Source organism: Herpailurus yagouaroundi, unplaced genomic scaffold (genome assembly GCF_014898765.1).
Source record: "Herpailurus yagouaroundi ecotype Mexico unplaced genomic scaffold, PumYag 162, whole genome shotgun sequence".
Lineage (NCBI taxonomy): Eukaryota > Metazoa > Chordata > Mammalia > Carnivora > Felidae > Herpailurus > Herpailurus yagouaroundi.
The window spans coordinates 29,257,899-29,285,579 of NW_024412403.1; the positions used below are offsets into that span (position 1 = coordinate 29,257,899).

The 27,681-nt window shown below is 36.5% G+C and overlaps 1 long non-coding RNA gene across 1 annotated transcript in view; it reads right to left on the minus strand.

The window, feature by feature from the left end:
* The window catches only part of LOC121036080 (uncharacterized), a 108,576-nt gene that overhangs the window by 28,111 nt on the left and 52,784 nt on the right, over nucleotides 1–27,681 (minus strand). The window contains exons 2-4 of the long non-coding RNA XR_005793226.1: nucleotides 20,913–20,976; nucleotides 14,541–14,697; nucleotides 11,659–11,741 (exon numbers count right to left, since the gene is read on the minus strand). This is a non-coding gene — a long non-coding RNA (uncharacterized LOC121036080). The remainder of the gene's footprint in view (nucleotides 1–11,658; nucleotides 11,742–14,540; nucleotides 14,698–20,912; nucleotides 20,977–27,681) is intronic.

Consider the following 27,681-nt stretch of genomic DNA (forward strand, 5'->3'; position numbering starts at 1 on the left):
AACCAAACAGACACTTACTATATAACCATATACTAGGTAAGCTATTTTTGAAGTACCAACTACTTAGTTGTATACAATATGACTTATGTGAGTTATTATCAGTTAAAAACTGAATAACCACTAATCACCCCAGAGTGAATTTCAATGTCCCACCGTAGACCAAATTATTCATTTCTACATTCCATTTTCATTTATTTTTGTGGAAAATTGTTTACATTTCAGTGATAAAAGGAAATCTTTAGCCTATATAATTTTTCCATAAGCATTTTTATACACAAAAATATCATGTCATATAACATAATAAGTGATTAGTTGTGGGGCTAAATGTTAAATGGTAGGTGTTAGGGAGATTTATAACCCCTAAACATACTCCCAGACCTTCAGGGACTTATCTTCTGTTTAGGAGGTCAGGTTTTATATATGACACAATAATACAAGGTGGGCATACATTAAAGGCTGAATGAATCTATCAGACACAAGTGTCTCAGTGGTTATAATACTCCTCAAACCAAAAGAAGCCATTCTTATTGTAACCCTGGATCCATTAATGTGGAAATGGTGCAAATAAAGCCTTCTTCTATTTCAAATTCCCCCAAATTTCAAATATCTGCAATAATACAATACAGGTAGGGGTGACATCTTGGGAGAAAGGAGTTCCTATATATTAGTCACTTGAGTGTCATAAAGAATGACTTTTACAAATTATATACTTAATATTTGAATACTAATGGCTATATCCTTAAAAGAAGGGACTCTTGACTTCAAGGAATCATAGATGTCAGACATGAAGGGGACTTGGAGAGGGTCTGTTCCAATGCCATCATGGTGTAGAAGAGATAGAGGCCTAGAGGAATAAAGGTCCATCCATGATAACATCTATTCACAAATGAGAAAAGTTCATATTTGCATTGAGATCTTCTGGAATTAACTCCAGGTATCTTTCCTTCATAGCATGCTGCTTCACCATAGGAGTAACACAGGGTACCAGGTAAAGTTGAATATTTAACATAATTTTGCTGACTGAAGTTATGTCTTATCAAGAACAGGTCACTTCTCTCACCCATACAAATCCTCTAAAATCTGTGTTATACATACATACACTATACAATAACATATGGTCCCTAAGTAGGAAAAAAGTAGAATCACTGCTTTGGACATCATTGACCCAAAGTAATAACAAAATAGAAATTGTCAGCAATATAATGTTTGCCCATATAGAATCCTGATGAGAATCTATAAGAATCTATGAGGATGCTAATAGAGAATAAGAGAATTTATAAGCTCAAGGAGGCTTTCACAAATCTTTGCCACATCTGCGTGTAAATTATGAAATCTATGCCAGTCAACTGAGAGAAAAGTCATACCTCCTTTAAGAAGTCTTGAACGCCGTCAGGACCTTATGAAACACATTTTGATTAGCGAAGTGAAAATGCATCACAATCATTGGCAAAGGGTTGTGCTACAGTTTTCCTCAAACCAGTAACGCTTGGTTGAAAAGAGGTGGAGCATCATGAAGAAAGATATATTCTATGCATTGCATTTTGATTAGGCTCCTGGATCTCCATATTTAAGACTTCTACCTTTCCCAGGGCTCGTCATCGCCTGATGATAATTACAAACGCATGGTAATGGCGGGCCTTAAATCAAACGTGCATGGTAGATGTGCTGTCACGGCAAGAACGAGCTCGTTGCAAGCTGGCAGGGAAGGATGTGCTTGCCTTTCAACTGGCAGAGCAGGCCCCTTGGCTGGCACAGCGACCAGCTCTGCCTTAAATCTTCCTGAGATGTGTCCTGTTATAGGACTTTGCCTAATTTAAGATGTCTGTCTTTGGAGAAATCCTTCGTAACGTTAGTTTCATTTGCAGGTTGCCGAGGAAGATCGCTCCGGCTGCAGTGTTGCCCAGCTGCCTATAAAGCCCCTGCTCATCAATAGTCCTATCTAAAGAGTCCACTTTGACAAGGGGCCATCCAATGACCTGCCAGTCATCCTCTTTTGCCAAAAGTTACATGTGAGCAAAGTGTCTTGAACGGATATGAAGCCTCTGGTAGAGTAGACAATATAGATTAATAGTCCACCCTGGACAATTCTAGTCATTTGAAGAAGTAGTGTGAAACTGGGACACTTCTAAAGCAAAGTTTGCCAACTATATTTAATTTAAAAGTAAAGTTATGGTACAGCCAATTGAGGAGAATCAGCAGAGAAAGAAAAAAAAAATAACCAAAGTACAATCTTTCATAATTCAGAAAGAAGCTGTATCTGAGACACTGTGGATTCAGTTTCATGGAGAGTGGTTTTAATAAAATTACAATAAATATGGCACCGTGTTTCAGTGTTCTTATTTTATAGGCATTTCATCTTTGAAATCACAGAGCATATTTTCTTAATCTTTAAATCACTAATCTGCTAATAGAAAATGAGCAAGTTTTCAATGCTTGCCAGAAATGAGAGGCACTCCCCCTATGTCTACCCAAATAAAATTCTACCAAAATGTATCAGTGAACTCAACAAAACAAGCTGAGAGCATTGGTAGGAAGAATAAATCAGTCTCTGACGAGGCAAATCATTTTTGTTTCGTTCTTCTTGTTCTAGTCCAGTTCAGCCTCAATTGGCCTCTGGTTTCACTTTTTCCTGTGTCTCTGAGTCCCTTATCTAATCCTACTCTCATTTTGCTCTGTTGGTCTCACAAGCCTCCTATATACATCGACTCATTCTTGCTTCACCTTTTATTTCTTTCCCTGAGCACTTTCTGGCTGGTTTCAAACCTGCCTTTCTTCTTCATGTGGCTTATTGTTTCAAAGTTTCCTCAACCGCCCCAAACTAGCAGTTATAAACATTTACAAACACAAATATTTTAAGTAGAACAATCAATCCAGAACAATCAATCTGTATTCCCAAATACAGATATGGTATCTTTGGGATCTGATAGCATGCCAGATGTATATCTCCTCAAAGCTCATTTCTCAAGGATCTAAAATATGCTTTGCTGAGTGCTCTCTATTATATGTCCTGGGATGAGCTCATCTATTTAAAAGTACACCCCAGCTCAGCAAAGCTATCCTTCAAATTTATTTGTAAGTCAATCCTTTGGAATTCTAAATGTCTTTTCTAATGGAAACTATCTTACACAGAATGGTTTAGGTCATCAACCAATTCCAAATATCTACCTCGTCCAGAATAGAGGTTTTGTTCAGAATAGTACTGAATGAAAAGATATTGGGGGCCCATTTGGTTAGAGCTGAAACACATCATGGAGATTACACAATACAACTCTTTTATGGTATAGGTGAGAAAACTGAAATTAAATGGCTAACTTTTTCTTCCTTATATAACATCCTCTTCTTTACTGTAAAACCTAGGTATTATATAAATTAATCCACACAACAATCACAAAAGATTGGTATTCCTATCCACATGAGACAAGTGAGGTTGAAAGAGCCAAGTAGCTCCACTAAAATCACGCAGCTAGCACCAGTAAAGTGATGGAGCTGGGATTTCAACTCAGTTTTCTCAGACTTTATATATGTCCCAGTCCACTACCCCTCACAATGCCAGTCATACAGTTTCACCGAGAATCTGTTTTGAGGCAAAATTTATCCGTCTAAGGTCACATTTCTTTCCCATACAATGGAAGAAAAATCACTTTTCTTATCCTCAAATACAAGCCACTAGTGATGGCCCTATGGTCTAGGGTCGAGACCAAAAGAAAAAAATTGTGAATAAGAGTAAAGTGGTTAAAATGATCCTTAGGACAAAGCAACTTTTTTGACTTCACATTCTATTCCAGCTACTGACCTATATTATCTCTCCTTTTGTTCACAGTCCAGGCTCTTCATTCTAAACTTGTTTTCTCTTTTTTACCTCCTATTCATGTTACAAATTACTGCAGTTAAGATTCTGCCTTTCCACCCCACTGCAATTGCTCTAACAAAGATCACAGTGACCTCTTAGTAGATCATTCAAATCCGTAGTTTTCAAACCATTTTCTGAACTATGTGGGCAGCATTCAATAGCTTTGACTATTCTCTTCCTAAAACTCTTTTCTCTTTTGTTTTTTATAAGCCCCATCCATCTCTGAACCAATCCCTATCTGACTCATTCATAAGCTCCTTGTTTTTGTCCTGGTCTTAAATGCCTTGTGTTTTCTATAATCAGGCCCTTGAACCTTTCTCTAAAAAATAAGTGGGTTTCAACTTTGCCTGAACATTAGAAGCTATCCATAAGGAGCTTTTAAAATTCTAATAGAAAACACTTTAAAAGGCAGAGTAAAGGCCTCCATGTATCCATTCCTCCATAAAAGAAATGAGAATATTAGCAAAAATAGGCAAAATAAACTTTTTCAGAACTCTGGAAATTAATCAAAGGTTTTCAAAAATATAAGAAGCATTTATTCAAGAAAAATAGCTGAAACTTGGTAAGAACAAAGTTTTGTGGCATTTTGATTCTTCCTATCCCTACCCCTACCCCCCAATCTCTGTTGTAGCCTTCAAACCAAAAGCTACATGATTTTATTCATTGTGAAAACAGCAACCTATCAGCCACTGGAACAAACAGAACAGGTTTGGAGTTACTCCTCCCCCCCCAAAAAATTGCATCCCTAGAGAATTGTCACTATTTACCTGTCTTGTATCTCCAGTCTCAGCACTTATTTTTTGTTAACCTGGGTGACTGCTGAATCAAACTTGACTTAGCTCACTCGGTGTGAACAGACCTGCCCCTACGGCATTTGTCAAAAGAAAATCAATATCAATCATTTAAAAATTCAGGTGCCTGAGGTAGCAATACCAGTTGGGTTAAGTAAGAAACTTACTAAAATATTATAAAGGAAAACCAGGGAATGAAATTTTTATGTGGGATGTTGAAAATATTCGACATATTCCTGGAAGTCTAAAAGGCCATATGCATGTGCAAGAATGTGCACATGCTCAGGAAAAACGTTGAGGAGGCTCTAATCTCCCATGTGTAGATGCCTGTGAGTCTGCACAAGCAAGAAGTGAAGGCTATTGTAGTGTTTTAAACTGCCTACTGGAGTATTGAAATATTCCTCCCAACACACACAAATCCCTCAACAAAGTTGGGAAGACTTATTGGTTTAGTACAATCAAGGAGATTTCTGTCCAATCATTAGCTGACCACTACACTAACTGAGAAGAGATGTTGAGTTTTATACAAGACAAAGAATTCAGACTCTACAGAATTTGCTCAGGAAACTGAATAAACAAACCAACATCCATAACAACCAAATCAATACCAAACAACAAAACTACAAGGATTGTGGGAGGGGGAGGAGGGAGCTGGATTTCCAGAGTCAGAAAGATTTATTCTTCAAGGGTGAGGCATGGGGGAACTATAACACATGCAAGGAAACAAGAAGTTATAGACCATAAAAAGGAAAAAAAAATAAGTGAAAAGAAACTGTCTTTGAGGAGCTCAGATACTGGACTTACTAGACAAAGACATTAAAATAGCTATTATAAATATGTTCTAAAAACTAAATAAAACCATGTCTAAAGAATTAAAGGAAAATTTAAGGACTATATCTTACCAAATAGAGAATATCAATAAAAGGAAAAAAATGTTTTTAAAAGGGTCAAATAAAAATTCTGGAAATTAAAAGTATAAAAACTGAAATGAAAAAAATAATTATAGGGATTTAACAGCAGATTTGAAATGGCAGAATCTTAAGACAGAACACCTTAGATTATTCAGGCTGAAGAACAGAAGGACAGTTAATGAAGAAAAATTAACAGAGCCTCAGAGACTGTGTGATACCAATAAGCATACCAATATGCACATCATGGTTGTTCCAGAAAAAAAAGGAGAGAGAGAAGGTTAAAAACAAAACAAAACAACAAACAAACAATCTGAAGAAACTGAGGCCAGAAACTTCCCAATTTGATTAAAAAAAAAAAAAAAAAACCATGAACATGCACACCTAGGAAGCAACATAAATTCCAGGTAGGATAAACTCAGACAGATTCATTCCTAGACAAATTAGAGTAAATTGTCAAAAGCCAAGGAAAAGAGATGATCTTGAAAGTAGCAAAATAAACGTATTTTATAATGTACAAAGTTTCTCAAAGATCAACAGGTAGTTTCTCATGAGAAACCATAGGTTCTAGGAGGAAGTAGGATGACAGGTACAGGGCACTGAAAGAAAAACATTGTTGACCAATGTTCTCAAGAATTCTATGTTCAGCAAAACTATCCTGCAAAAAGGAAGGAGAAATGAAGATATTCTCAGTAATTGTAAACTGAAAGAATATATTGCTGGCAGACCTACTTTATAAGTAATACTAAGGGAGTGTTTCAGGCTATGAGAGGCACTAAACAATAACTAAAATGTGCAAGAACAAGTAAAGATCACTGGTAAAGATAAGTGCACACATTAATATAAAAAACATTATAAATGTATTTCATTTGTAACTTTTTTCTGCTATTTGATTTAAATTACAGAAAACAATAACTATAAAGCTGTTGACTGCCTTATAACATGTAAAAATTTAATCTGTATGACAATAATGGCACAAAAAGTGAGAGAGAACAGGGCTATAATGGAATAAGTGTTTACAAACTATTTGAGTTAAACTTCTATTAATAAGAATTAAATTTTTAAAAATTTACAACTCTGTAATCCTCAGTACAATTATTAAGAAAATCTTTAAAGTAAAATAAACAAAGAAATTTTAACAGTCTAATTCAAAACATCTATATATCACAAAAGAAGGAAGTAATGGAGAAATAAATGAACACAGACACTACATACAGAAATCCTACCTTACCAGTAATTAAGTTAAATGTAAATAGTTTAAATATTCCAATTAAAAGACAGAATTTGCAGAACCCTCAACAAAGTAGGTTTAGAGGAAAAAGACTTCAACATAATAAAAGCCTTGTATGAAAAGCCCACAGTGAGCACTATACTCAATGGAAGAAAAACTGAGAGCTTTCCCCTAAGGCCAGAAACAAGAAAAGGATGTCCGCTCTCACCACTTTTATTCAACATAGCACTAGAAGTCCTAACCACAGCAATCAAGCAAAAAATAAATAAATACATAAAAGGCATCCAAATTGGTAAGAAAGAAGTAAAATCTTTATTATTTGCAGACAACATGATACTCTATATAGAAAACCTGAATGAGTCGATCAAAACTACTAGAACTGATAATGAATTCACTAAAGTTGCAGAATAAAAATTAATGTCAGAAATCTGTTCCATTTCCATACACTAATAATGAAGCAGCAGAAAGAGAAATTAAGAAAACAATCTCATCTATAACTGACCCGAAATTAATAAAATACCTAGGAATAAACTTAACCAGGGAGGTGAAAGACCTGTACTCTGAAAATTGAAAAATAAAACAAAACAAAACAAAACAAAACAAAAAACACTAGTAAAAGAAACTGAAGATGATACAAAGAAATGGAAATATGTTCCATGCTCATGGATTGAAAGAACAAATATTGTTAAAATGCCTAGAGTCTCAAAGCAATATAGACATTTAATGCAATCCTTATCAAAATACCAACAGCATTTTTCACAGAACTAGAATAAACAATACTAAACTTTGTACAGAGCGCTCACTTCAGCAGCGCATGTACTAAAATTTGTATAGAACCACAAAAGACCTTAAGTAGCCAAAGTAATCTTGAAAAAGAGAAACAAAGTTGCAAAACTTCAAGTTATATTTAAAAAGTTGTAGTAATCAAAAACATGGTACTAACATGAAAATAGACACATAGATCAATGGAATAGAATAAAAAACCTGGAAATAACCACACAATTATATGGTCAATTAATCTTCAACAAAGAAAGAAAGAATACCCAATGAGAAAAAGACAGTCTCTTCAAAAGATGATGTTGAGAAAACTGGACAGCTACATGCGAAAGAATGAAACTGGACCACTTTCTTTCACCATACACAAAAAATAAACTCAAAATGGATTAAAGACCTAAATGTGAAACCTGAACCATAAAACTCTTAGAAGAGAGCACAGGCGGTAATTTCTCTGACATCAGCAGTAGCAACATTTTTCTAGATATGTCTCCTGTGGCAATGGAAACAAAAGCAAATATAAACTGTTGGGACTACATGAAAATAAGAAGGTCTGCACAGCAAAGGAAACAATCAACTCTATTAAAAGGCAATCCTACTGAATGAGAGAAGATATCTGCAAAAATATATTTGATAAAATGTTAGTAATCAAAATATATAAAGAGCTGATACAACTCAACGCACAAAAAACAAATAACCCAACTAAAAATGGGTAGAAGACATGAACAGATGAAGAATACATGCAGACACATGAAAAGATGTTAAACGTCACTTATCACCAGGGAAAAGCAAATTAAAACCATAATGAGATATCATTTCACACCTGTCAGAATGGCTAAAATCAACAACACAAGAAACAAACAATAGGTGTTGACAAGGATGTGGAGAAAAGGGAACCCTCTTACACTGTTGGTGGGAATGCAAACTGTTGCACCTACTCTGGAAAACAGTATGGAGGGTTCTTCAAAAAGTTAAAAATAGAACTACCCTATGATCCAGCAATCTCACTACTGGGTATGTGTCCCCAAAATATAAAAACACTAATTCAAAGGGATACATGCATCCCTATGTTTACTGCAGCATTATTTAGTAGCCAAATTATGTCGTCAGCCTAAGTGCTAATCAATAGATGAAAGCATAAAGAAGGAATGGCATACATTCAGTCATAAAAAAAAAGAATGAAATCTTGCCATTTGCAACAACAGAGATGGAACTAGAGAGTACAATGTTAAGTGAAAAAAGTCACAGAAAGACAAATACCATATGATTGCACTCATATGTGGAATTTAGTAAACAAAACAAATGAGCAAAGAAGAAGAGAGAGAGACAAACCAAGACACAGACTCTTAACTGCAGAGAACAAACTTACAGTTATCAGAAGGGGAGTGGGTAGGGGGATGGGCTAAATAGGTGCTGGGGATTAAGAGTACACTTACGATGAGCACTGAGTAAGGTACAGAATTGTTAAATCACTATATTTTATAACTGATACTAACATAACGTTGTATGCTAACTATACTGGAATTAAAATAAGAAACTTAGTTAAAAAAAATAAAAATAGGGGCGCCTGGGTGGCGCAGTCGGTTAAGCGTCCGACTTCAGCCAGGTCACGATCTCGCGGTCCGTGAGTTCCAGCCCCGCGTCGGGCTCTGGGCTGATGGCTCAGAGCCTGGAGCCTGTTTCCGATTCTGTGTCTCCCTCTCTCTCTGCCCCTTGCCCATTCATGCTCTGTCTCTCTCTGTCCCAAAAATAAATAAACATTGAAAAAAAAATTAAAAAAAATAAATAAAAAAAAATAAAAATAATAAAAAATAAAAAGACCTTTTGGCAGAATGGATTTTTAGAAAACATGATTCAACTGTATACTGTTTACATGAGACACACTTCCAGTTCAAAGACACAAGTAGGATGAAAGCAAAAGGACAGGAAAAGATATGCAGAGTTAAGCAAAAGAGAACTAAACTTGCTTTTTAAATTTCAGACCAAATAGATTTTATGTTAAATTTTATTATTAAAAAGATAAAAACAGTGACATTTAAACAACTAGGCAAAAGGTCATTCACTAAATAGAAGATTTCAATAACACAATAGGCCAAGTAGGCTTAACAGAAATCTATACAACACTCCATATAAACAGAAGAATACACATTTTTCTCAAGGGCAGATGGAACATTCTTGAGTATACAGCTACGTGATAATTCTTTTTAAATTGGAAATTTGCAATAATACAAAGTGTGCTCTCTGATCATAGTGGAATGAATTAGGAACCAATAGATATTTGGGGAATTCAAAAATATGTGGAAACTAAACAACATACTTCTACATAATCAATGGGTGAAAGATCACCAGGGAAATTAGTAAATACTTTGAGATGAATGAAAATGAAAATACAACATGACAAGTTTTAGTGTATGCAGCAAAAACCATGTTTAGAGTGAAACTGATAGGGTAAATGTCTATACTGAAAAAGAAGAATGATCTCAAATTAATAATTTAGCCTTCTATTTTAAGGAACTAAGAAGAGTAGACTAAACCCAAAGCAGGCTGATGGAAGAAAATAATAAAGATTAGAGGAGAAATAAATAAAATAAAGAATAGAAAGTAACAAAAAAACACAACAAACTTAAATTTTTTAAGTTTCTTATTTATTTATTTTTGAGAGACAGAGAGAGACAGAGTGCAAGCAGGGGAGAGGCAGAGAGAGAGGGAGACAGAATTCAAAGTAGGCTCCAGGCTCCTAGTTGTCAGCACAAAGCCTGACACGGGGCTCGAATCCCTGAACTGTGACATCATGACCTGCCCTGAAGTTGGACAATTAACGAACCAAGCCACCCATGTGCCCCCAAATCAACAAATTTAAAGCTGGTTCTTTGAAAAAAAATCAACAACTAACATAAACAACAAAATTAATAAATCTAATTTTGTTAAACTAAACGAAGTTAAATAGAAAGAATCAATTTAGTAAAATCAAGAATAAGAGGATGTGATTACTGCCTACACAGAAACAAAAGGAATTACAAAAAATATTATGAAAAATTGCATGCCAACAAACTAGATAACTTAGATGAAATAGAAAAATTCCTACAAAGAAACAAATTATTGAAACTGACTCAAGAGGAAACAAAATTCAACTAGAACTATAGCATGATAAGAAATTGAATTAATATTCAAAACCTTCCCACAAAAAAAAGCCCACAACCAAATAGCTTTACCGGTGAGTTCTATCAAACATTTAAAGAATATTTAACATCAATATTTTGAAAATCTCCCCCAAAATAAAAGAATGGAAAACTTCCCAAATTATTCTATAAAGCTGGTATTATTCTGATACAAAAGCTTAAAACATACTACAAGGGAAAGAAAACTACAAATAAATATTCTTTATGAATATAGAGGCAGTAACCCTCAACGGAATACTAGCAAGACAGATACAACAACATACAAAAAGGATTATAAATCATGACCAGGTGGGATTTATCACAAGGATGCAAGGGTGTTTTGACATTAAAAAAAAAGCCATTTATGTAATACATCATATTAATAGAATGAAGAAAAATTTATCATCTCTATAATCTCAACAGATGCAGAAAAAGTATTTTACAAAACCCAACACTCTTCCGTGATAAAAACACTTATTAGACTGGAGACAGAAAGGAACTTCCTTAAGAGGATGAGGAATATATATATTATGTATATATATATTATAATATAATTTATATATATATATATATATATATATATATATATAAATGTCAGAGCTAACATCCTAGTTAATGGTAAAAGAATGAATGCTTTCTCCCTCTCCACATTTAAAAAATAAAATAAATGAGTTTGGTAATGAAGGAGGATATAAGATCAATATTAAAAAAATCAACTGCATTCCTTTACAATTGTAGTGAATAATCCCAAAAGGAAATCAAGAAAACTATTCAATTGGAAAAATGTATGGAAAATAATACAATGCTTAAGAATTAATCTTTAAAAAGTATAAGATATGTACACTGAAAACAAAACATAACTGAAATACACTGGAGACCTAAATAAGTGGAAAGATACCAGTGTTCATGGATTAGAAGACAACATGGTTGAGATGGCAAAACTTACCCCAATGATTTACATATCCAATGCAACTGTATCAATAGTTCCTCTGCCATTTTGCAGAAATGGACCCACTGATCCTAAAAGTCCTATGGAAATGCAAAGGACACCGAATGAATAGTCAAAACAATCCTGAAAAAGAACAAATCTGAAGTATTCACACTTCCTGATTCCAAATACTCGCATAAGGTTATACATATGGATCACTAGAATAGTATTGAGAATCCAAAAATTAACCTTGACATTTATGGCCACTTGATTTTCAACAAGCATGCCAAGATATTACAGTGAGGAAAAAATAATATTTTTAGCAAATGCTACTGGGACAACTAGATATCTTCATACAAAAAATAAACTTAAACAGTATAGAAAAATTAATTCAAAGTAAATCATAGATTAAAATGCAAAAGCTAAATCTATAAAACTCTTAGAAGAAAACATAAGGTTAAACTTTTCCTGACCTTGTATTAGGCAATAGTTTTTTAGATGATACAAAAAGCACAAGTAAGAAACGAAAAATAGATATACTGGACTCATCAAAATTAAAAATCATTTTTTAGGATACTTTTTAAAAAATACTACCAAAAAAATATAAAGACAATCCACAGATTGGGGGGAATATTTACAAATCATATATCTGATAACAGACTTGTATCCATAAAGTATGAAGAATCCTTACAACTCAATAATAGAAAACTAAATAACCCAATTAAAAAATTAGTAAAGGATTTGAACAAACATTTCTCCAAAGGAGATATATGCATGGCCCCAAAGCACATGAGAACACGCTCAATATCATTAGTGATGAGGGAAATGAAAATCAAAACCACACTGAGATATTACTTCACACTGACTGGGATGGTTAGAATCAAAAGGACAGATGATAACGAATGTTAAGAGTGTGGAGAAATTGGAACCCTTAGGCATTGTGGTAAGAATGTGAAATGGCACAACCCCTTCGGAAAACATTTTGGCAGTTCTTCAAATAGAGGTCCCATGGAGTTAAATGTAGACTTACAATATGACTCAGCAATTCCACTCCCAGATCTGTATCCAAAATAACTAAAACAATATTTTCACTTACCTCAGTGATTCTCTCCATTCTAGATTTTCAGCCCAGCCCTTCAATTCAATGATTTACTTTCAATGTCTCACATGAATTTCCAACTTAGCCTATTCAAAATTAAATTCACTACCTTCTTTCCAAAACTTTATTCTCTACCAGTGCTCCATCATCCACCCAGATTCCAATTAGAAATATAAAAAGAAAAAGAAAAAAAAAAAGAAAGAAATCCAAATTACCATTGATTCTTTCCTCTGCCATCAATGCCAAAACATTATACTCCAAACTTATTCCTTCCCCTTCCTGCCCACTGCCTCAGCCTCAGGACATGTAATTATCTCCTTTTTTCAAAATTATACCATCGAAATTCCAACTAATCTCAGTAACTCCCATACTTGATCTTCTCCAATCCATTCCCCAGACTGTATCCTATATCCTAATATATCCTGATTACACCACTCCCCAACTGAAAATCCTTCCCTGGTTCTCAAGTACTTTATCTAAAAGGAATTCAAACATTTACACTGATTTTTAATTATCTGCTTCTACCTAATTCTCCAGCTTCATCATTCATCACTCCACCACTCCTACCTCATTACCCTATCCACTTGTGATAGGAGATTACTTTTAATTTTTCAATGTGCTTTGCTCTCAAACCTTTCAAACTGGTTCACACCCCCTTGCTCCCCATATCTAGGACTGCTCCTTTGACTGAAATTCTTCATCAGCCTTCAAGACTTAGCTCAGATACTAACATTTTCTGAAAGAATGTCCCAGATATCCTCACTATGATTCAATAGCCTGATGTGTGTGCTCCCACATAATTCTGGGCATTCTTCTACTACAGCATTTATCGCTCTCAGGAAATTGTGTGTTTACACTCTCTGTTAATTTGATTGCTCTCCAGAGCAAAAATTGTATCCTTAACACTGAGTAGAGACTCAACATATAGTGAATGGGCAAAACCTAAAATATGCAATGGAGAAATGGTTAGCTTATTTGTTTGCTTTTGGGGACAGAGGATTATATATAATAGCATTGGAATGTATCATTTATTACTAGCTTATTAAATTATAAAATAAAATGCACAGCTGTATAAATGTATATATGTGTGCATATGGGCATATATATATGAAACACACACATATATATTGTGGTGTTTCTCCTGACTGGATGGGGGCCCCTAAATGTGGGGCAACCCCATCAGCTGGAAGCCAGCGACATAGGCAGGACAAAAGAGATAGAAGTATATTAAATACACTGAATATACTGCAAGGGAGCAGCAGGCAAGACAGCAAAGGAGAAGTCTGCAAAGAGGCAGTGGGTGAGGGCTGTATTTAAAGGGGGGGTGAGAAGGTATGGGGACATATGGAATTTTTCCTGCCTGGTTGTAATAGTCCATTGGTCAGCTAGGGTTTATGGATATTTTGAGATGGGCCGCTTAATGGGCCTGTTTGTATTCAGTCATGAGGTTGGGGTCACTCTGGGCCCTTTTGCGCTGATTAAGTTTCTATTGCTCAAGCCTGTTGCCCAAAAGCGGCTTCTATACATATTATACACTGTATGTATGTACATATAAGAAAAACCTACACAAAAGTTGAAAAAACATTAATAGGAGTTATCTAGGTCATGGGATTGGATATTTTATCCTTTAGAGATTCTTAGAGATACTTAAATTCTTTAAAATTTTTTTCAGTATTTTCTGTGGGAACATGTATTATTTTTGAAATAAAAATACTTTTTAAAAGATAACTCGTCTATTTTTTCCCACTGATTCTATCTAACACAGTTTATAAGCCAAACAGAACAAAATTCATTCTCCTACCTTTTTTCCTCCGTTCTGTTGTCCCAAATTAAGCACAAAACTTCCCTGGGCCCAGCGAGGGAAGTGAAGATTCTGGAGCTGCAGGCATTGGCAGAGGTTGTAGAGGTAGGTATGGCTCACGGGTTCCATCTTTTTCCCCCTCTTCACGTCGCAGTTTCTAAAGATGATATGAAAATAAAATTGATTTGTGATGGAATCAAAAATGAGTTCAGTGAGTACTTTGAATGTCTCATGTTTTGAATCACTATGATCACCATTTACAAATTGTAATTAACTGCTTTCTTGTAACTTACTAAGGGAGAAGAGTTGAAAGGGGGGGGAGGGAATAAAAGGTGAAGTTACATCTTTATGTCATAACCTAGGACTAAATATGAAAAATTCACATTTAATCAGACTAAAAAGACAATGTTAAGAGTCAAATGCATATCTGAGATTAAACATTGCACTCTGTTGAAATACTGTTTACTCAAAAATTTACAATGGCTTCTTTCAGAGCAGCAAAGACTGATTGGTAAAAGTGTCTCCATTGGGAAAAATGTCCCACATTAAAGCAGTTAAAATCATGCTGTAAATAACATAAGCTTCATATTCTATTAAAAAAATGTTTATTTATTTTTGAGAGAGAGAGAAAGAGAAAGATAGAGCAAGAGCAGCAGAGGGGCAGAGAGAGAGGGAGACACAGAATCTAAAGCAGGTTCCAGGCTCTGAGCTGTCAGCACAGAGCCCAATGCAGGGCTTGAACTCGCAAACTGTGAGATCATGACCTGAGCTGAAGTCAGATGCCTAACCAACTGAGCCACCCAGGCACCCTGGTTCAGATTCTGTTTTAAAGTGGGATGCATTCTTAGTTTGTAGACTATTTTCCTGATTTTGTTATTAATCTGACTGAACCACTTGGGCATTTGGTCTGAATGTTATAAACTATGTTGAATTTCCATTGAAAACTCTTGCATGTTTAAAAAATTTAGAAAGCATTATAAAACTGTTAGTTCACTTTTCTTCTATAAAACCATGATTCCCAAACAGTTTTCGATGAGGGACAGAACAACATAAACAAGGCAAATGAGTGCCTAACCACACATCTCTTTGTTTTAATCATCTGAAGTCATTGCCTAGTTGTCTTTAAACCCCTCTCTTAAGAATCCCTAGTTAAGAAATATGGTTAAATTCAGGTTTCTCTCAAGATTATGGAGCAAATCCAGACAGAGCAGAGATATATCACCTACCTGAAGAAGAGAGATTGTGGGAATCAAGGAAAATCTTAAAGGGGAAAATAAAACACAAAAGAACAATCTGGAGTTTGAGCAAAGAAGAACTTGGAACAGAAAGAAAAAGGCAATGGGCCTTGCCTTCTGATATTTATATGAGTTTTTCCTATGAATATAGACTCTAGTTTATTTGCGTGAATATAAACCTAGTTATTTACAGGAGTATGAACCTCAGGTCTTTTAAAGTATTATGTGGTCTCCCTCCCTTCTCATTCCTACCTGCACTCTCTCATCCCACCTCCTAAGCATTCCCAACCTCATCCCAAATTAGGACGGGTATTCTCTATGCTCTCCCTACTACCACCTCCTATCAGGTACTTGAACTTAAATGTAAATTGGAGGATGATGTTTTAAAATCCAAGGATACCTGCAGCAGGATGACTAGAGCAACAGACCTCTATCTTTGACCTCTTTCCATATCTCCCCCCCATGTGTACTTTGTGCTTTTAGCACAAGAGAGGTCCGGGAACTTCTAGAATTCTAAGTAATAAATGTACTCACTTGTAGAGGATTGGTTCTCTTCAGACAAACCTGGGTCTACACATAAGCATGTTTATTAGGTATTATATAATGTGATACTAAGGCCCTGTATCTAATGGTAACATAGCAAAAAACAAAGTATTTCCCTGTCTTCTGCCCTAGCCCCCACACCCCAGTAATCAAACTGCCATGGTATGGTGTCTCATCTCACCTGTGGGTGAGAAAATTTCCTAAGATGGCTCCTTTTAAAGCATAGATGACTCAGGGGTGCCTGAGTGGCTCAGCTGGTTAAGCATCCAATCAAGCCCAGTATCGGGTTCTGCACTGACAGTGTGGACCTTGCTTATTATTCTCTCTCTCCCTCTCTCTGCCCCTCCTTTGCTAGCACTGTCTCTTTGTCTCTCAAAATAAATAAATAAACTTAAAAAAATAAAACATAGTTAGCTCATAATTCACTAGTAAGTTGACTACACTGGTTCTTCAGGATAGCTAGACCCAAGAAGACTCATTAGGGAATGAAACATAAGAATAAAATCTGTCCAAAGTCTCAAGGTTACAGGCTGTGGATCCAAGTAAGTATAGTGAAATAAAGCTGTATGAAGAGTCACTCGCCTGGGGTTCCAGTCCCAACTCTGCCACAAGGAAGGAAACAAGGAACTTTGCTGACCACAAACAAAGGACAGCTCTCTGAGTTATTCTATTTTTTTTTCAACAAATCTAAAATTACCTGTTCAATACTTCATTATGATGCCCTGAAGGTAAATGAGATAATTTACTTTATAGTTCTCTGAAAATTGCTGGATACCATACAAATAAAGAGCATCAATACTGTTCTTACAGAAATATAAAAATTTAAAGATTGGGTTGGTTCAGGTATATTGGACAGAATGGGATTTATTTTAAGCAGGTCAGTTTCTTTTGAAACTTTTTAATTGATGTATTGTGTATATTCAGAAAAGTGTACAGGTTCATGTACAACTTGATGAATTAGCAAAAAGTGAACACACCCATGAAATACCCACTCAAGTCAAGACATAGAACACTGACCCCACCTGAAGTCTCACTTTGTACTCAATCCAATCATCCACTCCTCTTCTCCTCCCCCCAGGCAATCACTGTCCTGATGTCTAAGGCCATAGATTAATTTTGTCTCCTTGGAAACTTTCTCTAAGTGGAATCATACAATCTATATTATTTTCTATTGGACTTTCTTTGTTCACTGTAACTTTTGTGAGGTTGATCTCTGTTGTATGTAGCAACCATTTGTAACTTTCATTGCTGTATAGTAGTTACATGCTGTATATACTAATAAATGAGTATTTACAATATATTTATAAATTTTTTCTGATTATGGACCTTAAGTTGTTTCAGTTTGAGATGACTGAAAATAATACAGATATGAACATTCTTTTCAATGCCTTTTGCTATGCCTGTATATGTATTTCTATTGGATATTTCAAGAAGTGAATTTTCTAAATCATAAGTTTTAGTAGATAATGTCAGATTGCCCCACAGTTTTACCATTGTTTATTCCTACCATTTGGTAAAGGAGTTCTAGTTGCCTGGCACCTGGCATCTGAAATAAAACATCTGAAATAAGGTAATCCATTCTAAAAACAAAGAATCGAAGTAAAGGTTTATACCTTCATACTGAAATCCCCAGTTCTTTATCCCTCCTAACTCTGAGGATGCTGGCAGCAGGCTTTCTCCATCTGAACAAGAAAAGGTTTTTATCTGGAGAATCTGAGCCAGTCACAAGAAAAAAGATCCAAACATTTTGACTTAAGATCTCCAATGAGAATAAGCCCAATAAGAATGCTTTAAAATAAAGCCTACCATCAAGTCACAAACACACATACACACGCATATACGTTTACAAACACTCCAGTAAATTTTTTAGTGCCCAACCTGTATATACAAGCATACATCCAAAAATCACCAGACATCTGAAAAAAGTCTCTAATATGAAAGACAGGTGCAAACAAGCCAACATTGGAAAGTAACTTATAGGAAACAATTTATGCTGGGAGAGAGGAAAAAATATTGTTAATAGTTTCAGAGAAGAAAGAGGAACTATTTCATTCATGAAATAAGCATCAATTCTACAAAGGAGATAATCAAAGAACAAGAAAGAAACCTTAAAAATGTTAAATATTGCCATAGAAATTAAAAATTAATAAAAATGTTAAAGGAAAATATTTTTAAAATTAAATACAAAATTAAAAAAAAAAAGAAAACTATAGGACCAGAATAGGATGTACAATATCCACCAAAGAGATACCAAAATCCTAATAGAGAAAAAGAAAAGAACTAAATTTTTAAAAATGTTGTAGGTAAAATGTTCTGAATTGAAAGATCTAAGATTCCACTTAAAGGGATCCACTGAGTGACCCACAGAATGGATGATAGATGCACACATTACCTATCACCATGAAATTTCAGAATATTAGTAAAGAAGACATGATTCTACAAGAATTCCAGAAGGAAGAAAGATGACATAAAAAATTGGAATAAAAATCATTTATATCCTTCCCCAGAGAAGCACTAGATATAGTAAAACAAGAAAACAAAAGATCAATGCCTTAAAATTGTAAGAAGTTATTCATAACTAGGTTTGCATATTTAGCCAAATTATCAATAAAAGGAAGCAAGATGAAGTCATTTTTAGACACGCATGTTATTTAACAATTTATCTCTAATTTACCCTGTCTCAAGTAATCACTGGAAGACATGTTCCACTAGAATGAGGCCATAAACCAAAAAAAAAAAAAAAAAAAAAAAAAAGAATATTAGGGGTCAACTCAAGTGATAGGTGAAAACAACTCCAGGAAAGCAATTATAGAACTGATATGCAGAAAACCAGTACCATTTGGAGCTGGTCAAAATGCTAGAAGAGAGATATTGTCAAGAAGGCAGAAGTGGCACATCCTATATATAAGCATACAGAATAACAAAACCAGTATAATAGGAATTTCAGGAAGTTTAAAAAAATTTTAAAAAGCAATCTCATATGCATTAGATATCACAAATATCCCATTCTGTTCTCTTTCTTGAGAATTCCACATCCCAATATTCTTGCAATTAGACAAGGTCATATGACTGATCTGGGCCAATGAAACGTGAGTAGGAGTAGTATAAATCATTTCTGATCTGAAGCAGTAAAATCCAGGGGATTTTCCACTCCATTCTCCCTCTTTTGCATTAGAGGTTGCTGTTGAGCTGGCACAGCCACAAGATGAGAGCATTCTGGACTGCTAGGTCAATGCATTAAGGGAAAACTGCCCAGGGGAGCCACTGGTCCTTTGCTGGACTTTGTATGAGCAAAAGCCCTGTGGTTCTGGCATTGCTCATCATTGTGATGTAGATTAGCCCATTCTGTCTAACGCAGTATTTTACATAGTTCTGTCATAAATAACATTCACATGTTCACAGTAATAAAAACAGTAATTATTGTTTTATCCAGAGTCCTGATATAACTATAGGGCAGGCATAGGAAAAATAGTGTGTGAGAATGCTGTGCGGGGTGAGGGAGCTAGGCATGTATGTTGGGGAGGTGGAGATGCTGGGTGTCCAAGAGAACAAAATTCTCTTCTTCCACAGTGGAAGGTCAATAAATAGTACCTAAAATTCAAAGAAATAGTAACGGAAATGCGTCTTGGCCTCAGCTTTGGACTGTACTTTCTATTTGGAAAAGCCCCTCTTGACAAGCATATAAAAGGCTGATCAAGTGAAAACAGATATTGGGTTTTACTTTCATAGGAGTGACTACAAAAGCTCAGGTTTTTAACGATGGTAAAATATGTAACCGTTAATGATACTTGCCTGGCTTCCCTGACTCAGAGTGGTGGGGTAGGTGAATTGGTAGCAGGCCATCCTGGCAGCCAGGGATGTGTTTCATTATCAAACCCTTAGCGGCAGTTAATTGAAGGAAGAGTACTCATCTGACATGAGCGGAGACAGTAAGGGTGGAGGCTAAAAGACCCTCAGCTTAGTACGGTTTGTTCGTTGTTGTTATTGTTTTGAAATAAGACAGTGTGATCCTAGGAGCTATGAGGGGTCTTTCTTCCCCTTAGTGTTAACTGAAAAGCAAAAGCCAGTGTGCAACATGAAGAGGAGGAAACAGATGTACAGGGAGATAATGCCCCGTGTCCTTGTAAAACCCAGTTCCCACCCCTGGAAGCAACTTCTACATGTAAACTAACTCAATTCTTTTTCATAGTTGGAGCCAGAGAGTTCTGACTATTAAAACTAGTGCTTACCAACTCAGACCTGGAAAGGAAGCTTAATTCTTTCCTCTGCACCTGAAAATACACATTCCTCAGGTAGTTAGAGGGAAGGAGCTCATGTGGACTCTCTCCTGTGCCTCCACACTTTCTCTGCCAGCTGTGCATGTCTTAGAATTGGCCTCTGGTCCTTCTTTAAAAAGCACTGAAAAGTTTGTCTAGGGAACAGTGTGGAACCAACAGAAAGATTCAAGTCTTGAACTGGATGATTTCACTACCACTCTCACTATGAGCCACATACAACACAAAGTTTTTATAGGATATGAAAAAAAAACCACTCTCCCCTCTAACGTTTATATCTTTCAGTAGAGGAGACTAACATTAATTGTCTCTTTCCCCACCTCTAGAAACTGCTGGAGTCCTTTTGCTGATAGTGTCAGCTCGGGTTTATAGCATCCCACTCTCCTGAAAGGCAAAAAGAGAATCAAATGCATTATACTACTGAGAGGACGTAAGCTGATGAAGAAAAATGATTAATCGATATTTGTGAGCAACACATTGAAACAAAGAGAGAGTCTGCATTAGCTGCAGAGTGTAAAGCATTTTGTAGAGAGAGCATTTCTGAATCCACTTCGTCATTCTTGATTTAGCAAATGTGAGCTTTTCTTCTTTCTCAGCTAACAGCCAAAATAATTAACACAGAGTTTATGTGAACTTAGAAGGTGCTGCGCTGAGAAAAAGAGAGAGAGAGAGAGAGAGAGAGAGAGAGAGAGAAATTGTACAAACCCTGTGGCCAAGCCATTTGCTGCAAGAAATAGAACTGTGGACATCTGTTTTCTGGGAAGTGCTAGCCTGGAGTGCAAAGGTGACTGAAACTCAGAAATCAGATCAACATTTTCCATCTTCACACCCTATGCAAGTTTCTCTGAGTATCTTGTCAGGAGAAATAAGGAGAACAGGACCAGCTTTAGGTTAAAAAATCTCAGAGGAGAGAAACTGATTATTTAAATCAACATTAAAAAGTACATCAAAACGAAAAAGATTTAAAGTGTTTCAATTGCCACTGTCCATTCTAAATTCATACCAAAGCTAAATATTTCAAGCTTGTTATGCGTTTGCCTTTTGAACTGAAAGAGACCCGTAAGATCACACAGTTCTTCATTCTTGCCTTAAATGGCAGAGGAAGAGGACGCCTAAAAGGTTAAGCACAAGTCCAATTTCAGCAGCTGGCAAAGAGCAGAAGAGAATATCAAAGCCCGTCCTCCTGGCTGCTGATTAGTGTCCTTTCACCACGCTGTGCTTTAGGTAAAGTCTGTAAGAGTCCCAGTATGATAATGGGAATAAAGTCACGCATGAGAAGCCTGGTGGTCTCCGAGGAATATCAAACTTCCCACTTGTTAGAAGGCAATTTTTCTTTCCCAAAGAGGGAATGACAGCCTTCTTTTTGAAAGCTATTCAAAGGTACAAATGTGTGAACTTTGAGCAACCCGCTAAGGCAAGTGTATTGCCTAAGCGTAAAAAGAAATGGCGCAGGTAAAATCAGGTGATTTCATGTAAGAAATTTTATACCCTGGAGTCTAAATATCTTGATGATCCTTAAAGAACAAAAAAAGCAGGCTCCTTGTCACCACAATTGAACTGCAACTCCATTACTGAATCAATACTCTCGCTAGCAAATATCCCTTATGGAGTAGTGTTGTAACACAAATTAGAACAGTTTTGGGAGGGGGGAGTGGTAATGCTGGGAAACTTGGAAAAAATAATGACTTCAAAACAGAATTTATTTAAAAGACAGAACTGAGGCTGGTGGGTGGGGGCATGAATGGCTTACATTTTGATGAATTTTTTAAAAGAAGAGCAGGATATACACAGTTTGTTTTCAAGTTAGAGGATAAAATGATGAAATGGATCTTTTCTCCAAATAAATACTGTTATGCTACATTTTCATGGTCAATAGTGCTCCATTCGTAGGTGTCCCTCGTTTCAAAAACCAATTTGGCTTATCTGTTTGCTCCTCCTTACATATATCTCAAAAGCTGTAACAGATTCAGGGAAACAGATGACCCAGTCACAAATGCTTACTTCTCCAGGGACCTGCCTTTAAATTGACCTTGAGCTTCACAAACCAAAAAGAGCATCTGTGTACCTCAGGACAGTATTAAATCTGGAAAAAAAAATAAATAAAAAGGAAAGCAGGATAGGCAGAGTTGGCCAAAGCAAACAAATACTCAGTAGGGCAGCCGAACCAATAGATGAGAATGCAGAACCCACATTAAGTAGGCTGGCTTGTTAGGGGGTGTAAGTGGTTACAGGAAATGTCTGTTTAGATTAATTCCACACAATCCTCGGTCTTTTACAAGAAATTTTTAAATGTGATCTTGTCCAACTTTTTATATGGCTTTTTATTTCTGTCCTTTTAGTTTAGAAGATTTAGTTGGTGTTGGGGGAAGAAAGAAGAGTCTGGGGTTCCGTCAAGTAGTACCTGTGTCAAGAAAAATTTAATTGTTTACTAATAAATTTTAACGTACTGCTCTAAGTCCCTGCCCTCTGAAGAGGAAACACACACAACCATGTGGTGATATTCGTGGAATTACAGGCTACCAAAGGATAAACTGAAACCAAGTTTTGTATGATTTGCGACATAAATAAAAATCACCGCTACCAAGGAAGGGAAATTACCCCAGTTAAAGCTCAATGGCCTGTGCAGGATCTGCCAATTTTTAAATCTCCAACTGCCACCTATTGATGAGGGCTATTTTAAGAAGTATGAAAAGTTTAAAAAAAAAAAAAAAAGTAAAGAAAAAGCAAAGGTAAAGTCTGATTTTTCTCTGACAATCTGAAATAAACACAAAACCAGAATTTTTGAAAGATATATAGCAGGACATAAAAACTATAGATTAAATATTTATCCAGTACTTTCCAGGTGCTTTGCTTAGTGTGGCCGGTTAAAGATGGCTACAAATTCTTTAATGTTTCTAACATGGAAAGGTGGGGTCTATAATTCCTTCTTGAATCTGGGTTGGTTCTGTGATGATTTAGACCAGTTGAATATGGCAAAAGTATCTCTGTGTTAGTTTCTGGACCCAGCCCCTAAAAAGCCATCAGCTACTGTTTCCCCTTTCTTAGAACGCTCTCTCTGGGAGCCCTGAGCTTCTAAATAAGAAATGATTATTCTGAGAAAACCTACTGAATAGGTCACATGAAGAGCGCTGGTCTACTGTTCCACCCTTCCGGTCATTCCTACCACATGCCGGACATGTGAACGAAGCCACTTGAAACCTCTCTACCTTCCCTGAATAGCTCATCTGCCAGCTAAAAACCACCGAGTGACTTCAGTTGATAAAATGGAAGAATAAGGTAGAAAAACTGCCCCCACTGAGAGCTGCCCAGGTTCCTGACCCACAAATTGTGAGAGATCTTAAAATGGTTGTTTTTCAAAGCCACTAAGGACTGGGGTGGGTATCAGAAAAGGTAATATGCATGCTCTTTACATTTGTTAACCTATTTAATCCTCATAATAGTCTAATCATGTAGGTAATACTATTTGCCCCGTTTTAGAAATAAGCCTGAAGAAACTGAAGCTTAATGAGATTAAAGTAACTCACAGTCACATTGCTAGTAAAACGGCAGAGCAAGAATTCAAGTTCGGGCAGTCTGATGCCAGATTCTATACTTTTAGACATGACATTTTTTTCCATCTATCCTGAAAAAAAGTTAAATAAAATCACAATCAATAAATATTCATGGAATGCTATGAAATATTGTAAAATACTCTGATAGGTGCAATGTAGCATGGGAAGCATGACCAGTGATAAAAGAGACACATTCTCTGATGCCCAAGCCAAAACAAACTTCCTTCCTTAATCTATCCCATCTCCTCTCCAGTTGCTTCTATCTCATCCCCCCAATTTCTTTACAACACTTAACCTGATCTGAAATCACCTCATTCGTTAGGCTGTTTATTGTCCTTCTCCCCCTTTAGAACTTAATCTTGGTGGAGCTGGTGTGGTATGGCTTGAACACCCTGTTTTCTCATCCTTTTCAGGATAGGCTCTTAACTCTAAATTTCTCAAGGTTAAATATGGAAGTGTTGAGGAAAAGGGCCCAGAAGAACTCTCCAGTTGTGTGCATTTATTTTGGGAAGGAGACGATAACTGTCAAAAGAATACTCAATTCAAAAAGTATAAAAAGCTGGGGCACCTGAGTGGCTCAGTTGGCTAAGTGTCTGACTTCAGCTCAGGTCATGATCTCATGATCTCGTGGTTCGTGGGTTCGAGCCCCTCATTGGGCTCTGTGCTGACAGCTCAGAGCCTAGAGCCTACTTCAGATTCTGTGTCTCCCTGTCTCTCTGCCCTTCCCTTGCTCACACTCTGTCTCTCAAAAATGAATAAACGTTAACATTTTGGGGGGGGGGCTATTTTTTTCAACGTTTATTTATTTTGGGGACAGAGAGAGACAGAGCATGAACGGGGGAGGGGCAGAGAGAGAGGGAGACACAGAATCGGAAACAGTCTCCAGGCTCTGAGCCATCAGCCCAGAGCCCGACGCGGGGCTCGAACTCACGGACCGCGAGATCACGACCTGGCTGAAGTCAGACGCTCAACCGACTGCGCCACCCAGGCGCCCCAAACGTTAACATTTTTTTAAAAAGTATAAAAAACTATTTTAAAAAAAGATTGTTTCTCAACCTTTTTTTTTCACTGCCATCCATCACAAAATACATTTTTCTTAAGGGTCCAGTATGTGACCTTGCACACAAAGAGAGAAAAACATGGAAACAAAAATTTCATGAAATAATATTTCCTCTAATTTCATGCAGTACACTCTGATATTTTTCTATTTTATTTATTGCATTTCATATTCGAAAATGATGGCCTTGACCCACAAAATTGATTTCAGAACTCACTAGTGACAAACACTCACATAGTGACAGTTGAGCCACTTAAAAAAAAACAACAACTAATTCTAGCTCTCCTTCTGGATGAAGTGTTAGAATCAGTTAAGAAGAATAAGTGTGGCATCTTGGCAGACTGGTAGAAACATCTGAGGGCAGGTGTGAGCTTGTGAACTTCTCAGTCATACTGTGTATCAGGTAGTTGCCCACCCCCCTCTAGGTAAGGTCCACTTTAGAAAATTTATTTCCATGAAATAGGACTTGCTGCGTGTGGGTATGCATATCTATCTGTGTGCCCATGGGCTTCAGGGGTGGGGCAGAGGGATACAGTGAGGAGTATGATAGTCTGATCTTTCACAAAGGAGGTTCTTTGAGAGCATATCCTGTGGCGAATCTACAGATTACCTACCAGAACTTCACACAGCATCCTGTGGGTACGCTGAATAGGGAGGCAGCTAGTACAAGCAAAAGATCACTGCACCTGGAATCAAAAGAAGTGGGTTGGAGTCCTAGTTCTACCACTTGGGCAAGTTACACAAACTCTTTGAGCTTCAACTCCTTATTCTTTATAATGATAAAAATAAAGAACTCTGTTCACCTAGCAGGGTTATACTGAAGAACAAATAAAACAATGACTAGGTAGACCTGGGGACTTGTTATTCTTTTCTCCTTAAACTAGTTCCCACTCATTGAGAATACTTCCAATTAATGTAGTAATTATTTTCAAATAACTCACATTCATTCAATAAATGTTTTTTTTTCAGATAATAATTGTACAACCTCCATCAACTGTATTTCAAGTATTTCATTTGCTGACTGATGCCTCTTTTCCTCTCAGCTAACCCACTCCATCTTCTGAAGAGAAGGACTTTAATTTGTTCAAAATCTTACTAGCAAGAAACAGCACCTTGGGATGGTGGGAAGTAGAGCTGACTAATTAGATGGAATAAAGTTAGTAGAGAAGAGAATTAATGATACAGAGGGTATGGTCCAGAAAATTCTGGACTTGGGAGTCAAAAAACCCATCGTTTAAGCCCCAGACTCTTTGTTTGTTTGTTTGTTTGTTTGTTTGTTTTTGAGAGAGAGAGAGAAAGAGAAAGAAAGAGAGAGAGAGGAGCGAGGGAGGGGCAGAGAGAGACACACAGAATTCGAAGCCAGCTCCAGGCCCTGAGCTGTCAGCACAGACCCTGACGCGGGCTCGAAGTCAAGAGCTATGAGATCATGACCTGATCCGAAGTCAGATGCTTAACCCACTGAGCCACCCCAGACTTAAACCCCATACTCTTAATTCACTACCTATGTGTTATGGGCTGAATTGTGTTCCCCCCCCAAAAATCATGTGTTGAAGTCATATGTGACTGTATTTGGAGGTAGGTTTTTTAAAGGGGTAATTAAGTTAAAGTGAGGGCATTAGGGTGAACCCTAAACTACTATTCCTATATAAGAAGAGATTATAACACAGACATGTACAGAGGAAAGACCAGGTGAAGACACAGAATGAACAAAGCCATCCATAAGCCAAGGAAAAAGGCCTCCGAATAAAGGAACCTTGTCAACACCTGAATCTTGCAATTCTAGACTCCAGAACTGTGAGAAAATTAATTTCAGTTATTGAAGACACACTGTCTGTTGTAGTTTATTATGACAGTCCAAGCAGATAATATATGTAATCTTAGCTATGTCATAAGAATTAAATTTGATAAAATGCGCTTTAAAAATTATTCTGGGAATTTCTTGTGTCTTTATTTTATCAAGGTAAAAGAAAGAGGACTTTGTCATAAACAAACTCTGACAAAGAAATTTTTTTAATATTTTTTTTAACTTTTATTTATTTTTTTGAGACAGAGAGAGACAGAGCATCAACGGGGGAGGGTCAGAGAGAGAGGGAGACATAGAATCCGAAACAGGCTCCCGGCTCTGAGCTGTCCCCACAGAGCCCGACGCGGGGCTCAAACTCACAGACCGTGAGATGATGACCTGAGCCGAAGTTGGACGCTCAACCGACTGAGCCACCCAGGCGCCCGACAAAGAAATTATAGACTTTTGGAAATACAAGCTACATCCTTGCTCTAAGAAAATGAGTAGCATCTTCATACCCCTTGCTTAAATTCCCCTTTGTTTGCAAATCCTTCTTGTTTGTTCTGTTTGGTAAGTATATTCAAAGATAATAATCTTTGAATGAATAATAGAGAATCTTGTGACTGCAAAATAACTGCAGAAGTGAATTTTATAACTTGATTTCGTCAATGGGCTCATAATCTTGATTCTGGGGAAAG